This window comes from Dipodomys merriami, unplaced genomic scaffold, assembly GCF_024711535.1.
Source record: "Dipodomys merriami isolate MVZ:Mamm:240054 unplaced genomic scaffold, mDipMer1.0.p SCAF_5, whole genome shotgun sequence".
NCBI classification, from domain to species: domain Eukaryota; kingdom Metazoa; phylum Chordata; class Mammalia; order Rodentia; family Heteromyidae; genus Dipodomys; species Dipodomys merriami.
This window is the reverse complement of record NW_027206068.1, coordinates 61,748,445-61,760,808: the sequence shown is the minus strand read 5'-3', so window position 1 is coordinate 61,760,808 and position 12,364 is coordinate 61,748,445. Positions and strand designations below refer to the sequence as shown.

The 12,364-nt window shown below is 40.3% G+C and overlaps 1 protein-coding gene and 1 pseudogene across 2 annotated transcripts in view; both read right to left on the bottom strand.

Annotated features, from left to right (window-relative positions):
* Mkln1 (muskelin 1) overlaps nucleotides 1-12,064 on the bottom strand; it is a 278,155-nt gene extending 266,091 nt beyond the window's left edge. The window contains exon 1 of one of the 2 annotated variants that reach the window (XM_069996783.1): nucleotides 11,951-12,064. The gene's annotated coding sequence lies outside the window, so the exon portion shown is untranslated. The remainder of the gene's footprint in view (nucleotides 1-11,950) is intronic. The other variant, XM_069996785.1, reaches the window with a different exon arrangement.
* Nucleotides 5,412-5,556, bottom strand: LOC138810284 (U1 spliceosomal RNA; annotated as a pseudogene).
* Nucleotides 12,065-12,364: the final 300 nt, after the last annotated feature.

Here is a 12,364-nt window from a genome sequence, read left to right as displayed (position 1 = left end):
AGCAAGAAAGTGGAATAATCTCCATGCTCCTGGATTGGGAGGATTAGTATCATGAAAATGTGTGTTACTTTAAGGAGATCTCCACAGGGATGTAGGCAATGGAATAAGCCCTCTTGGGGGAGACCTGCTATCTACAAAATCAATGCAATATCCATCAATATCCCAACAACATTCTTCAATGAAATAGAAGAAGCAATCAAAAAAATTCATATGGAATAAGGGAAGACCTGAATAGCAAAAACAGCCCTTAGCAGGAAAAACAGTGCTGGAGGAATATCAATACCAAACTTCAAACTCTTATTATATTGCTGTAGTTTTAAAAACAGGTTAGTACTGGCACATGAACAGACCTGAGGTCTAATGGAATAGAATTGAGGACCCAGAAATGATCCTACAGACCTATGGCCACCTAATCTTTGATAAGGGAGCCCAAATTATCACATGGAAGACAGTCTCTTCAACAAATGCTGCTGGCAGAATTGGCTATACACATGCAGAAAACTGAAATTAGATCCTTATATATCACCCTGCATCAGAATCAATGCCAAATGGATCAAACACCTTGAGGTCAGAGCAGATACCCTGAAAATGTTACAGGAAGGGATAGGGGGATACACTAGGGCTCCTTGGCACAGGCAGAAACTTCCTAAATAAGGATCTAGAAACACAACAAATTGAATAAAGACTGGATAAATAGAATTGCATTAAACCGCAGAGCTTCTACTTGTAAAAGGATATAACTAGCAAGATAAATAGAAAACCCACAGATTCAGAGAAGATCTTTACTAGCTATACAACAAACAAGGGCCTTATACAAAAAATATACCTAGAGCACAAAAAATTAACCCCCCAATAACAAATCCTCAAAGAAACAACCACCCCATGAATAAATGGACTAAAGAATTAAAAAGAGACTTCTCCGGAGAGGAAGTAAGAATAGCCAATAGACACATGAAGAAATGTTCAATATCTCTGGCCATAAAGAAATGCAAAACAAACCGGGCACCCGTGGCTCACACCTATAATCATAGCTCCTCAGGAGGCTGAGATCTGAGGATCACGTTTCAAAGCCAGCCTGGGCAGGAAAGTCTGTGATACTCTTATCTCCAATAAACCACCAGAAAGTAGGAAGTGGCACTGTGGCTCAAGTGGCAGAGCATTCACCTTGAGCTGAAGAGTTAAGGGACAGTGCCCAGGCCCAGAGTTCAAGCCCCATGACTAACAAAAATAAAAAAATAAATGCAAAACAAAACCACGTTGAGATTCAACCTAACCTCAGTTAGAATGGCCTTATCTAGAAAACAAGTAACAGCAGATGCTGGTGGGGACATGGCCAAAAAGGAATGTTACTACACTTTTGGTAGGAATATAAACTGGTTCAGCCACTCTGGAAAGCAGTATGGAGATTCCTCAAAAGACTAAACATAGAGCTCCCTTATGATCCAGCAATCCCACTCCTGGGCATTTACCCAGGAGTAAACAAGGCCACCAGCACAACCATGTTCATTGCAGCATTTTTTACCGTAGCTAAATTATGGGACCAACTCAGATGCCCCTCAGGAGATGAATGGATCAAGAAAATATCGTATATACACATATGGAATTCTATGCTTCCATCAGAAAGAATGACATCACCCCATTCATAAGGAAATGGAAAGACCTGGCAAAAATCCAATTAAGTGAAATAAGCCAGACCCCAAAAAATTAGGCTCGCTCAGGATATAAAACCCACAAAAATCACTTGCCTTCCTGTACACTGACAATGTACAAGCAGAGAGGGAAAAAGGAAGCAACCCCATTCACAATAATCCCCCCCAAAATAAAATAGGAATTAACCTAGCCAAAGATGTAAAAGAACTATTTAACGAAAACTGTAAAAACTTAAAGAAATTACAGAAGACACTAGGAAATGGAAAGAACTTCCATGCTCTTGGATAGGCAGCAGACTTGATATAGTGAAAATGGCAATATTGCCAAAATTATATACAAAATATACAAATTCAATGCAATTCCTATTAAAATCCCAATGATATACATTTTTGAAATACAGAAAACAATCCACAAATTCATATGGAACAACAAAAGACCTAGAATAGCCAAAACAATTCTAGGCAAAAAAAGACAACATGGGAGGGATCTCAGTGCTGGACTTCAAACTCTACTATAGAGCTATAATAACAAAGACAGCATACTGGCACAAAAACAGACCTGAAGACCAATGGAATAGAATAGAAGATCCAGAAATAAAACCACACGCCTATAGTCAGCTGATATTTGACAAAGGAACCAAAGACATACAGTGGAAGAAACACAGCCTCTTCAACTACTGGTGTTGGGAAAACTGGTGGCCACATGCAGAAAACTAAAAGTGGACCCCAGCCTATCACCATGCACCAATATCAACTCAAAATGGATTAAAGACCTTAACATCAAACCTGAATCTCTGAAACTACTGCAGGACAGAGTAGGAGAGACACTTGAACTTATAGGCACAGGCAGGAACTTCCTGAACAGAGTCCCAGGGTCACAACAAATTGGAAAGAGACTTGACAAATGGGACTATCTTAAAATAAAAAGTTTCTGCACAGCTAAAGCTATAACAACCAAGCTAGAAAGACAACCAACTAACTGGGAAAAAATATTTACCAGCAATATATCAGACAAGGGGTTAATATCCAGTATGTACAGGGAACTCAAGAAACGAATCCCTCCCAAACCTAACTAACTAAATGGGCAAGGGAACTAAAGAGAGACTTCTCAGAAGAAGAGATAAAAATGGCAAAGAAACACATGAAGAAATGTTCACCATCCCTGGTTGTGAAGGAAATGCAAATAAAGACAACCCTGAGATACTACCTTACCCCAGTCAGAATGGCCCACATCCTGAAGTCAGCCAACAACAAATGCTGGAGGGTATGTGAGAAAGAGGAACCCTATTACATTGCTAGTGGAAATGTACACTTATACAACCACTTTGGAAAGCAGTCTGAAGGGTCCTCAGAAAGTTAAATATTGACCTCCCTTATGACCCAGTCATACCACTTTTAGGAATCTATTCTGAACAACAGGAACCAGTACACAAGGACACATGCACTTCCATGTTTATTGCAGCACTGTTCATAATAGCCAGGATATGGAAACAACCCAGATGTCCCACCACAGATGAATGGATCCAAAAATTGTGGAATCTATACACAATGGAATATTATGCAGCCATTAGAAAGGACAAAATAATGGCATTTGCAGGGAAATGGATGGAGCTATAAGAAATCATGTTGAGGGAGGTAAGCCAAGAGCAAAGAGACAAACGGTACATGGTCTCCCTGATAAGTGGATGTAAATCCAAAATGTAAGGTGATATGACAAAATTAACAAGACTTCAGAAACAAAGGACTTCCACTCATCTGGTCAAATCACTACTAAATAACCCCATGCTGCTGATCACATATATGGTATATATGTGCACACTGGAGATAAACCAGGATGATGACACAGAACTAGAGGGAATCAGGGAAAAACATACAGCAGTGGGACCCATCAGCTGCACTGGACATTGATCAAAATGAACTAAGCAACTCAATGGCAGTGATGGGAGGGAGGGAACAAGTGGGAAAGAGGGAACAGCTGATGCTGTGCAAAACAAAAGAAACGTACATATCACCCAATGTGGAAGAAATAACTGTATTGCAAAGCTCATAGAACTCATAAACGTTATAGAGCATGATAGACAATTTGCTCCATGAAAGTTAGAGTGTGTTTGTGACTTTAACTTAGCATCATTATCCCACAATACTGTGAAATTTGGGAAATTATGTAACCACTTAATCACAATAAAAAATTTGAAAAAAAAGAAACATAAGGTTGATGGTTTCCCCCATTTGTAATAATTAGTGTATGTCTAGGATAGTCCTAGCAGAGAATCACAATAGCTCAATAGCTATGTACATATGACCATATAAAATTATGCTAATCAAAATGAACACCAAAATATGGAAATGAGTTTTTTTTAATGTACTGTGTGAAGTTATTTCTCCCTCCCCCCTTTGTTTTATCCCCTGTTGTCACTGTTTTTGATTTTGGTACCCTGTGTGTTGTATATATGTTTATTTAATTTGGGGAAGGGAAGGAGAATAACAAAATTGTGAGGCAAAGGACAAGGGTGAGCTAATACAACAGTGATACTCACAAGACAAGATGTTGGAAATGAACTGTACAACTTGGAGGGGAGGGTAAGTGGGAGAAAATGAGGAGGGATAACAATGTTTGATAAGAAATGTACTCACTATTTTATGTAACTGTAAACCCCCTGTATATCACCCTTACAATAAAATAAAAATTTTAAAATGGTAAGAGTGCTTGCTTATGATGAACTCAAACCAATAATGCCAAAAAGGGAGAAAAATAATTACATGTATGCATTTTTACTGTGATACATCTAGGCAATTCTTACTGAACTTACCAGCTATTATATTTTTCATCTACTATGTAGATGTCTTTTCAGTGATCTATTTTTTATTCCATTCCCAGTAAGTAGTGCATTGTGTAAGAAGTAGAACATTAATAGGAATTTATAGAATGAATTAACACAGTTAAAAAATAGAATTAGTAGAGCCTGGTGCCTGTAATCCTAGCTTCTTAGAAAGCTGGGATCTGAGGATCACAGTTCAAAGCCAGCCCAGGCAGGAAATTCTGTGAGACTCTTTTATCTCCAACTAACCACCAAAAGCCCAAAGTAGGGCTGTGGTGGGGCTGGGAAGGTGGCTCAGTGGTAGAGCGCTTGCCTTGCATGCATGAGGCCCTGGGTTCGATTCCTCAGCACCACATAAACAAAAAGAAAAAAGCCGGAAGTGGTGCTATGGCTCAAGTGGTATAGTGCTAGCCTTGAGCTGAAGAGCTTGGGGACAGTGCCCAGGCCCAGAGTTCAGGCCCCACAACCGGACCCCCCCCCAAAAAAAAAAAAAAGTAGGGCTGTGGCTTAAGTGATATAACATTAGCCTTGAGCAAGAAAGCTAAGGGACAGCACCCAGACCCTGAATTCACGCCACAGGAGCAGTATGCATGCTTGCACTCCCCCCCCCCTCCCCTGGGATGGCACTATTTTCTCTCTTGGTTCACATGTTTACAAAGTCAATTAGCAAGAATTCTTGTTTGCCCTATGAAACCAGCCAAGTTCCTAACTGGTAGGGACATATCCTGAGAAATATATCTTAATGTGAGTTTGTCATTCTGAAAACATTATTGACTGAACCTACACAAATTACATGGGATAGCAGCAGAGACAGAAGAGCCTAAAATATTTATTTCACTTATAGGGAATGTTTAAACTAAATAATGTCACATTTTTAAGATTGTTTAAACTAGATTTATGATTTTACTCCTAAAATTTCTAATTCTACAGCCCTTTTTCTTTTTGCAACCCCATTATCACAAATAATGCAGTCAATTTTCCCACTTTGAGGAAATTACAGAAATCGGCAAATTCCTAATGCAATGGGTGAGTGTTACCCCAGGAAAACCACCTTTGTGATCCTGATATCTTCATTGCCAGGTAAGTATGAGAATAGTTTTTGTTTGTTTGCTTGGTTAGTTTGGGGGACAAGGCCTTACTTTTGTAGCTCAGGTTAACGTTGACCTTGCTACATAGCCCAGGCTGGCCTCAAACTTGTGGTCTTCATGTCTCTACAGTTTCTCCTGAGTGCGGGGATTACAAGCATGCACCATTAGATACCCTGCCTAAGGACACTCTTGTAGATTTTCACCTCCTTTTCTCTGAAAATGGTCTATTCTGATAGCAATATTGTTATGCAGAAACAATAACATACTGAGAAGCATGTAGTACATCTTAACAGGTTAAAAGTCTTCACTCTGCCTAGAGTTGTATTTTCCCCAGAAGGGGAACTAGGGCTGGACAGCCCAGAAGTGGTTACATGTCTTGTAGAACTGTGATGGCACCATGGATGCCATCAACTGCATCAGGATGGGTGATGGATGGGGAAAACAAATTGTTTATCTTATCATCCAGCACCTAAGTAAAGATAAAAATGATTGACCAGGCAGATATTACTAATCAAAATGGTTTAGAAGGTACTTTATATCATCCAATTTATGTTAACTCAAGAGCAACTTATGCTTCCTATGATCAAGTTAGGTTTCAAAAAACATCAAATAAATACCCATCTATCCATCCATTTGTTTATTTGATTTTTTTTACACAGTCTCACTATTAGCCCAGGCTGACCTTGAACTCAGAATCCTAGCTCTGCCTTGTCAAGTGCTAGGATTACAGTTATACACTATAGTACCTGCTCTATTCATTTATTTTTTGAGATCCAAACAGATTTTTATGTCTTTGTTTTTATAACCTGTGTGCTTCTCTCTTGAATTTAATGAAAATTTACTGGACATTTATTATGTGTGAGGCATATGGCAAGCTCCAGAGATGCCAAAATAAACAAAAGAATCCAACTCTTGGAGGCACTTAGGGAGTATGAGAGGAACAAGTTATAATGATCTTCCTTGACCCTTTGTCAGTGCTTTAACAAGTTGGTCTTCCTTCTTGCATTCTTCTCTTAGTTCCTTTGACCCCACAGTCTCCTACTTTTATGTTCTGATTAATGATTCTGTCTCCATTGCCAATTTTATTTTCCATTCAGGCTTAGTCCTGGTCCTACTTTTCTTGGACCCTATCTCTCTTCTGCCTCTGGAGTACCTAAGATTACACAACTGTGTCACCACACCCAACTCATTAAGCAACTTATGATAGCTCTTCAGTTCTGAGCTTTCTTTCTCTGGGCATGCTACCACCTTCACCAATCATCTCTCACACCCACTGAAATACCCTTTCTACTGCTGTATCCACAAATATGTTTTCCCTGTTCTATTTAGTCTTCCCACAGATGATTTTCAGATTAAAAAGTATAATTCATTTTTCAAAGAAGAAATGCAATGCCAGGTAGCAAAACAGATGTGTTGTTCTTTGTCTTAATTTTTTTAAACTTAGGTATTAAGATATTTCCTTATCAATATATCTGGAAGTGCCTCACAAATTTTACCAACTGCCTATCTTTCATATATAGAGCTCTGCTGTAATTTATTTAACCACTTCTCCATTGATGGTTGTTTTCCAATTTTAATGATATAAATAATGCTTTGGTGAGGGTCCTGAAGGAGTCATCCTTCCATATATGTGTGAATCTATTTGGTAAATATGTAAAAGCAGAGTTACTAGGTCAAAGGCTTTGTATATTTAAAATGCGATTAACTGTCAACTTGTCCTTCACAAACATTGTACCAACTTTCCCTCCTACTTCCTGTGTAGGAACATGCTTACTTCCCCATCTGCCCACCTAAGTTTGCTATTAAACTTTAGGATTTTTGTGAACTTGATATATAAATACCTCTCATTGCAATTATAACTTGCATGTTTCTTGTGAAGAGAAAAGGTGAGCACTGTGATTTATGGTTTTTTTGTTTTGTGTTTTGGTTGGTCGTGGGGCTTGAACTCTGGGCTTGGGCACTGTCCCTGTGCTTTTCAGCTCAAGGCGAGCACTCTACTGCTTGAGCCACAGCTCCACTTCTGGTTTTCTAGTGGTTTATTAGAGATTAGAGTCTCACGGACTTTCCTGCCTGGGCTGGCTTTGAACCTCGATCCTCAGATCTCAGCCTCCTGAATAGCTAGGATTACAGGCGTGAGCCACCAGCACTCGGCTTGTGCTTTATGTTTTATGATGCATTATCTATGTATTTAGCTGTGCTTTGATGAATAGGGGCAAGTATGGAAGCAGAAAAGCCATTTAAGCTATTATTGGTGCAAAGAAGAAAAAGGATAGTGTCTTGGATTAGAATGGTGGTAGCAATAGAGACAGATTTTGGAAATGTTTTGGAGGAAGACTTGATCTGAATTCTTCATGGATTGGATACAAAAACTCAGTACCTTCAGAGAGGAATCAAGAATGTCTGCATGCTCTTTGGCTTGAGCCATTGATAGGTAATAATGCTACTTAGTGTGAAAAATAGTAAAAGAATCCAAGATTTTTTATTATTTCTTTTTTCCCCTATATAATTTTTAACCTCACATACCATAAATTTAAGTATTTTCCGACATACATTTATTTCCCTCCCTACTTACCTCCATTCCTTTTCTTTTCCTCTCTCTCTCTTTCTCTCTCTCTCCTCTCTTTCTGTCTCCCAGTCCTAGATGCTTGAACTCAGGCATAGGAGCTATCCCTGAGCTATTTTGCTCAGGGCTAGCTCTGCTCTATCACTTGAGCCATTACTCCACTTCTGGCATTTTGGTGATTGATCGGAAGAGTTTCCTTCTCCACCTGGCTTCAAATTGCAATCCTCAGATCTCAGCCTCTTGAGTAGCTAGGATTACAGGCACGTGCCACTAGGGCTGGTTTTTCTACTTATCTCAAAGAATTTCCTCTAGCTACTTCCTCTATTCTCATGTCCTCAACTCACTGCCATCTGGTTTCTGTCTTCCCTTTACCAATATCTTTCTTAGCGAATAAACCAATGGCCTCCTTGGACTTTAAATTCTTCTTTCTTGACTTTTCAGCTAGGGCTAATATTGTTGATATAAATTTCTTCGGCTTTTCTGGTCCTCCTGACTCTGTGGATATTCTTCCCCTGTATCCTTCTGTCCTCATGTTTTAAAATGTTGGCATTTCAATAGGATTTCATAGTAGGTCCTCCTCTTTTTCTTCCTGTATATCTTCTCATTGAGTTCCATCTATATCCATGAACTCTCATCTATTTAGATGACTCCAGATCTATTTAATTATGTAGTAGACAGCTTCACTTTGACATCTCATGGACACTTGAAACTCAACATGTTTATATGTAAACTAATTACCTTCTTTCCATAACCTGCTTTTCTTCTTGATTTTCCCATTGTGATGAATGATATATCCATCCTTCCATTTACCTAAGCCATACATTTCTTTCCATTTCTCAGTCCTTCAAATATAATCAATAATCAAATCCAGTTGTTTTAAGTATTTATTGAATCCTTCTCTTCCTGCTATTTCTAGTCTTGCTGTCTTAGAAGTCTGTTTGCTTTTATAATGTTCAAACAATATCCTAACTACTCTCCCTGCTTAATAGTGTTACTAATAAATTCTCTGAACTGGAATGATCTTTCTAAAATGGACATCTAATCACTTAAAAATCACCAGGTGTGCTGGTGATTCATGCCTGTAACCCTAGCTACTCAGGATCTGAGGATCACGGTTCAAAGCCAACCTAGGCAGGAAAGACATGAGACTCTTATCTCCAGTTATCCACCCGAAAACTGAAAATAGAGCTGTGGCTCAAAGTGGTAGAGCACTAGCCTTGAGCAAAAGAACTCAGGGACAGTACCTAGGCCCTAAATTCAAACTCCATTACTGACCAAACAACAACAACAAAAAACAACCACACATAAAAAAATCAATGGCTTTCCATTGGCCTTTAGATAAGTTCAAACTTCTTAGACAAAACCTTTCACAATATAAGACCATGTTAATCTTTCTAGATAGCCTTGAGGACTAGACTTCAGGACTTGTGCTATGCATAAAATAAAATATTTATGGAGAAGCTTCTACCTCCTGGGCACTGTCTTTTATGCTGGTTCCTTTGATATACTATTTAACGTCAAGAACTTCACAATATTCTCTTTCCTAAAATACCATTCCTTTAACTTTCCCACTTAGCTGGGTGGCTTCTACTCATCCTTCCCTACTTGTTTCAAGACCTGTTTCCTATGGTTAGGTTTCTCCTATGAGCTCACATGTAAATAGCACCTCACTGTTATATGATCAACTGTGTACTCACTGGTTCTTCATTATAAGATCCTGTAGGGCAGAGACTGTTGTTTTGTATCACCATGATCTAACACAGTACAAAATCAAAATGCAGCTAAAATTGAAGTTATGTAATGAGTTCAGTCCAAAAGCAGGATTTTGTAAATGCAAGAAAATTTAAGAAACCCTTAGGCCAGTACTTTTTTTAGTGCTGAGGATTGAACCCAGGGTTTGTCTAGCCACTGTTGTTCCTAGCCCTTGTTTTTCCCATCTAAACCGAACTATTAAATAGTCATATCTTTATGTTATTGCCTTTGTGATATCCTTGTTACAAAGAAGGAACTGGGGGAGAAAAGCAAAGTTACCTGGTTCTAGGACATTGGGGCACTGGTCAGAAACTTTCAGTACACCAAGTAGAGGGGTTATCTATTATAGCATGGCCTTGTAATTTCACTTTGTGCTACCAGTGTCACAGAGTAGCCCAAGCTTATTCTTCCTTCCTGGGCCCGGATTCCTTTCAGTTCTATGCCTTATTTAGTCAAAACAATTCCTCCAGCTTCAGTGTATAGTGTGTGTGTGTGTGTGTGTGTGTATGCACGCGCGTGCACACACATGTGCATGTGCACATGCACTTCATTTTAGAAATATCACACTTAAATCTCTTTTTCTACCTTAGTTTAATTCCAATGCTGAAGAATGACAATTGTGGAGGAAAAGAAATAAAGATGATGGGTTTTTCTAGGCTTTACATTTCAAGACTAGTTTTCTGAAGTGGCTACTAAAGTTGACTGACAGTCTACCTTACTCCTGAAATAATGATGTTTTTCTATGTGAATTAGCACTTAATTGGGGTAATTTTCTATTAGTGGAAAGTTAAAGATTTCTTTGAAAAGAAGCAGTGTGATAATATTTTACCAGCTAGTGCTCGGAGACCAAATATAAACGAGTTCTGAGAAACAGGAAGTGAACCTGACTGGTCTAGTCATGAGTGTCCCTGTTTGTGACGCAAATACAGAAATCAAATTTGGAAAACAAGATATGTGGGTGTGAGGCAATCGATAATAATCCAGGATGCTACAACAGAAGCAAGAAAGCCTTGAACTAAATGCCATTCATTTTAATAACACTCTGAGCAGTTTGATTTCCACAGAACCCAGTGGTGATTAGAGCTGGATGAGTTTGAGTTCCCTAGCAACCATATGTGCTTTTGAGACAGTCATTAGCCTTTCAGTTAATCCCCTCAACCCTTTACTTTTAAATGTATGACTGACATTAAAAAAGAAAAGCACATTTCAGAAGTGCTTTCTGAAATGTCTAGGAGAGAAATGACAAGGAATAATAATAATAATAATAATAATAATAATAATAATAATAATAATAATAATAGCTGTCCTGAGAATTATACACAGGTGAAAGAAGTAATGGTCTGCTACGTTTCTGAATCCCCTATGGGCAAAAGGCAAAGGGCACAGGAGGTGAAATTGTTCTGAGTTTCAGTCGGTCTCCATGCAGTAGTGCAGCATCTGTCAGAAGCGTATCTCGCACAGATTTGGGTGATGGACAGGCTGACTGGGGTTGGGTGGAAGGGAATGTAACACATTTTCTTCCTCTTTTAAGTCCAGTGAAGCTCCATCCCAGGTTGAAAGAGCTTTAGGGTAGGAGGGAGGGTGAAGCTCTTTTGCCTATTGATTGTTTAATTGCACCAGAGGCTGTTTGTCTAGGGCCCTTGGCCAAGAGCATTATTTTCATAGGTAAAGTGAGTTTGGGCAGGTTTCCCATCCCCTTGCCTAGTTTTGAAGATGGCAACCCAGAAATCTCAGCAAGGCTGGAGGAATATGGGATCTGTTTGGATTCTTCGATCCAAGGGTAACCTAAAGCACCTGGATTGCTAGTATGATGGTTCTCCAGTCCTAATCATTGTTTCCAGTCAATCCAGAGTGGGGATACAGAACTCCACACTGTGCAGCCCCGGTCGGTCGCAGGGTGTTATTAGAATAATAATTATTGCTGCTTCGGGTTGGGTCCCTTATTATAGTCTACGTCCCTTTCAGCTGAACTCTGAGTTCCTTCACTTGGGCCAGTGTGGCTCCTGAAGCTCCCGCCTCCCCACCTAACCCCCCTGCGCACTCCCTTCCCAAGGCGACCACCTGTGCCGCCCCACTTACCCTCTGCCCCGCAGGGAGGGCCCCCCGGGGTAGCCGAGCCCTCCCAGCTCCTGGGTGGCTCTGGGGGAGCTCGATGTTTGCCTCAGCCCTTCTCTACCGGAGGATCAGGTTCCTCCCCTCCTCCCCCTGGAGCTCTGGCCGCTACTGCCACTGCCGCCGCCGCCGCCGCTGCCGCCGCCGCCGCCGCCTGCTTGCATGACACAGCAGAACCGCAGCTGCGGCAGCAAGTCCAAACCATCCACCCAGGAAGCTTCTCAACCCGAGACCGGGAGGGGCGCAGGGGGCGAGCTAGGGATCCCAGCCCATGGGATCCGCCGTGGTCCCTCGGGGATCACACACTCCTTCCCAGCCCAGGGGTACGGGGCCCAGGGGCACGAACACAAAATGAAGCTCCAGCTGACTAGGCCAAGCCCT